This window comes from Macrobrachium nipponense, chromosome 36, assembly GCF_015104395.2.
Source record: "Macrobrachium nipponense isolate FS-2020 chromosome 36, ASM1510439v2, whole genome shotgun sequence".
Classification (NCBI taxonomy): Eukaryota; Metazoa; Arthropoda; class Malacostraca; order Decapoda; family Palaemonidae; genus Macrobrachium; species Macrobrachium nipponense.
This window is the reverse complement of record NC_087220.1, coordinates 48,920,041-48,925,040: the sequence shown is the minus strand read 5'-3', so window position 1 is coordinate 48,925,040 and position 5,000 is coordinate 48,920,041. Positions and strand designations below refer to the sequence as shown.

Below are 5,000 nucleotides of genomic sequence, written 5' to 3'. Positions count from 1 at the left end.
TCCCGCACAGACAGGAATAAACACATAAACGCACAAACCTCAAATAATGAATTCCGAGAAGGCGAATTCTCTCACCCAAACCCCGTCCAACAACCTCCCCAGCGGAATTTTGAGTCAATTCAAACCGAACCTCAGGTCAGAATTAGATTTGGCAGCTCCGGCGAGTCAAAACAGAACACGGGCATATTGACATTCTCCATTTTGGGGGGGGGAAAGGAGGGAGGGGTTTGTTTGAGTTCTCGAAATCAGTCCCGACTCTCTTTGACTTTTATGAGGGAGGTCGGGGTAATTATCCACTTTGAAGGGAAGGGCCGTCTTTGAATAAAGATTGACGTTCTGAATGGGATATGCTGTAAAGATGTGTCTCACGTGATGAAAGAGCTATATATGTATATATAAATATACATATCAAACATACATATCTGTGTGTATATATATACACATATAATTAGTAGACGCACAAACACACACACACACATTGCCTTTATTTATACATAGCATCACGTTTTATATATTTCGAGATTATATTATTCACACACATACACACGCACACACACACACATGCTTAAAAAATCACAGTAGATGCACGTGACATTAAATAAGCGAATACCACAGGAAAATGATACTCAGAAATCCAAGCGCTTTCGTTTTTACAGACATTGTCAAGGAACGAATAAAATACAGTTGGAGAGAAAGTTATCAGGTAAACAACAAGATCAAGAATACCAGATGGTTAATTGTCAAAAATGTAAAAATTAAAGAGATAATCCAGGATTATCGGATATTACACGGTCACAAACCTAAACACAAATTTAACCCTAACGAAACTACAAAGTATCCGTATAGTCCAAAGCATGTAAAAGCTGAATATATTAATTTTGCTGCTAAATATAGGCAACAAAATTAATATATTCAGTTTTTACATGTTTTGGAATGTTTAGGTTTGTGACCGTGTGATATCCGATAATCAAGGATTATCTCTTTAATTTTCACCTTTTTGACAATTAACAATCTGGTATTCTTGATCTTGTTGTTTATCTGATAATATTCTCTCCAGCTGTACTTCATTCGTTCCTTGACAATGTCTTAGTATACACACACACACACATTATATTTATATATATATATATTATATATATATATATATATATATACATATATATATTATATATATATATATATAGTGTGTGTGTGTGTATGTGTATATGTAATCCAGCTGACATGCAAATTCACCGAGTAGACAACAAACCCAAAACAAATGCACTCTTAAAAATCCTCTTAGAAAAAAATGTATGTTACGAAACAACCAATCAAACAATTGATAAAATAAAGTAAAACGCAAAAAGCGTCTAAAACTTCAGGTAAAAATATATTTAAAAAATGGAGTTCAATCTTTCACTATAAAAAAAAGGACCAGCCAATCTATTGTTTGATAAAAATTAACAAAAGATCTCGTCAAGTTCTCCGAAAGCAAATCATTCCTTTCCAGTTTAGAGAGAGAGAGAGATAAAAAAAAGTTGTCTTGTTTAACTTCAGAAAATCTCTCTCTCTCTCTTCCTCTCTCTCATCTCTCTCTCTCTCTCCTCTATCTCTCTCTCTCTCTCTCTCTCTCTCTCTCTCCTTTAAAAAGAAAACTAACGGAAAAGGGATAAGTTCCCGATGTATTTCCCTGTCACCAGCTTATACGGCCCCCCTCATCCTGTGCCACGCCCCCTCGTCCTCTGCCGTGTCTCATTCAATTCTATCACGTCCCATTTTCTCTTCAATGCTCTTCCTAATCCAGCCTAAATCGCCTGATTACTGCTCCCGTCCATTTCCTACCTTTCTGTGAAAAGTTCTCTCCTACTTTCCCGTGAAAAGTTCTTCGCGTCTGTGTTAGTATCAGATTTTTCTTTTATTTATACAGAATTTTGGCATTATGCCAAGCACTGGGGCAACTAAGGCCATTCAGCGCTGGAACGGAAATTGACAGTAAAAGATTTGAAAGGTGTAACAATTGTTAGGAGAGGGTGAAAAGTAAGATTGAAGAAAGAATATGAAAGGAGGTACAGTAAAAGGAATGAAAGTAGTTGCAGCTAGGGGCCGAAGGGACGCTGCAAAGAACCTAAACTAATGCCTACATTGCACCGAATGAGGTGCACTGACGACACTATTCCCCTACGGGTGTGTTAGTATCAGAGCTGAAATAGAATTTATTCTGGGGAAATTTTTCTATTGGTTTCTATATTATAGGCCGATAGACGTTAATGCTTCGACAGGTTGTCTATGAAATTACGGTCGCTTAACTCTACATCCTCAAGATTATTATTATTAATTTGTTCGTTTATTGTAATCGTTTTTAATAAGTGAGATCTCTTCTTTCTGTATGTCCCTCTACCTCCCGTTACTTCTTTCTAATGAACGCCATATTCTTTGGAAGCTTGAATTTCAAGTCAATAACCCCTGTGGGCTTATTCGATGCAAATAGGGTTCATCTTCTGAATAATAATAATAATAATAATAATAATAATAATAATAATAATAATAATAATAATAATAATAATAATAATAAATAGCAGAACAACTCCAGCATTGTATCTCAAATCACCAAGCACCCAAATGGATGACCACAGGAAGAACATCCTTAGTACAAAAAGACAAGAGTAAGGGAAATATAGCCAGTAACTACAGGCCTATCACCTGCCTACCAATAATGTGGAAGTTACTAACAGGTATCATCAGTGAAAGGCTATACAACTACCTAGAGGAGACAAATACCATCCCCCACCAACAGAAAGGCTGTAGAAGGAAGTGTAGGGGAACAAAAGACCAGCTCCTGATAGACAAAATGGTAATGAAGAACAGTAGGAGATGGAAAACCAACCTAAGCATGGCATGGATAGACTATAAGAAAGCCTTCGACATGATACCACACACATGGCTAATAGAATGCCTGAAAATATATGGGGCAGAGGAAAATACCATCAGCTTCCTCAAAAATACAATGCGCAACTGGAATACAATACTTACAAGCTCTGGAATAAGACTAGCAGAGGTTAATATCAGGAGAGGGATCTGCCAGGGCGACTCACTGTCCCCACTACTCTTCGTAGTAGCCATGATTCCCATGACAAAAGTACTACAGAAGATGGATGCCGGGTACCAACTCAAGAAAAGAGGCAACAGAATCAACCATCTGATGTTCATGGACGACATCAAGCTGTATGGTAAGAGCATCAAGGAAATAGATACCCTAATCCAGACTGTAAGGATTGTATCTGGGGACATCAGGATGGAGTTTGGAATAGAAAAATGCGCCTTAGTCAACATACAAAAAGGCAAAGTAACGAGAACTGAAGGGATAAAGCTACCAGATGGAAGCAAACATCAAACACATAGATGAGACAGGATACAAATACCTGGGAATAATGGAAGGAGGAGATATAAAACACCAAGTGATGAAGGACACGATCAGGAAAGAATATATGCAGAGACTCAAGGCGATACTCAAGTCAAAACTCAACGCCGGAAATATGATAAAAGCCATAAACTTATGGGCAGTGCCAGTAATCACATACAACGCAGGAATAGTGGAATGGACGAAGGCAGAACTCCGCAGCATAGATCAGAAAAACCAGGAAACATATGACAATACACAAAGCACTACACCCAAGAGCAAATACGGACAGACTATACATAACACGAAAGGAAGGAGGGAGAGACATACTAAGTATAGAGGACTGCGTCAACATCGAAAACAGAGCACTGGGGCAATATCTGAAAACCAGTGAAGACGAGTGGCTAAAGAGTGCATGGGAAGAAGGACTAATAAAAGTAGACGAAGACCCAGAAATATACAGAGACAGGAGAAAGACAGACAGAACAGAGGACTGGCACAACAAACCAATGCACGGACAATACATGAGACAGACTAAAGAACTAGCCAGCGATGACAATTGGCAATGGCTACAGAGGGGAGAGCTAAAGAAGGAAACTGAAGGAATGATAAACAAGCGGCACAAGATCAGGCCCTAAGAACCAGATATGTTCAAAGAACGATAGACGGAAATAAACATCTCTCCCATATGTAGGAAGTGCAATACGAAAAATGAAACCATAAACCACATAGCAAGCGAATGCCCGGCACTTGCACAGAACCAGTACAAAAAGAGGCATGATTCTGTGGCAAAAGCCCTCCACTGGAGCCTGTGCAAGAAACATCAGCTACCTTGCAGTAATAAGTGGTACGAGCACCAACCTGAAGGAGTGATAGAAAACGATCAGGCAAAGATCCTCTGGGACTATGGTATCAGAACGGATAAGGTGATACGTGCAAACAGACCAGACGTGACGTTGATTGACAAAGTCAAAGAAGAAAGTATCACTCATTGATGTCGCAATACCATGGGACACCAGAGTTGAAGAGAAAGAGAGGGAAAAAATGGATAAGTATCAAGATCTGAAAATAGAAATAAGAAGGATATGGGATATGCCAGTGGAAATCGTACCCATAATCATAGGAGCACTAGGCACGATCCCAAGATCCCTGAAAAGGAATCTAGAAAAACTAGAGGCTGAAGTAGCTCCAGGACTCATGCATAAGAGTGTGATTCCTAGAAACGGCACACATAGTAAGAAAAGTGATGGACTCCTAAGGAGGCAGGATGCAACCCGGAACCCCACCCTATAAATACCACCCAGTCGAATTGGAGGACTGTGATAGAACAAAAAAAAAAAAAAATAAAAAAGAACACAAAAAAAAAAAAAAAAATAATAATAATAATAATAATAATAAATTGAAGCCAAGATGCCTTGGATCGCTTTGGCCCTCGGAGTCACTTCTAACCATCATACCCATCCCCCCCCCCCCCCCCCCCCCCCCCCCCCCCCCCCACCAACCTAAAAACCCACTTCCATTTTAGGAAGGGATGGGCTGGGCGGTATGGTTGATCGCATACAGGTATAATAGACAACCTAGTTGACGCCTTCTTGATCCCGTTTTCTATGATGTCCACTGTAAA

At 39.3% G+C, this 5,000-nt stretch overlaps 1 protein-coding gene across 4 annotated transcripts in view; it reads left to right on the top strand.

The window, feature by feature from the left end:
• Positions 1 to 5,000, top strand: part of LOC135203614 (uncharacterized) — a 383,148-nt gene that overhangs the window by 310,350 nt on the left and 67,798 nt on the right. The window lies entirely within an intron of this gene.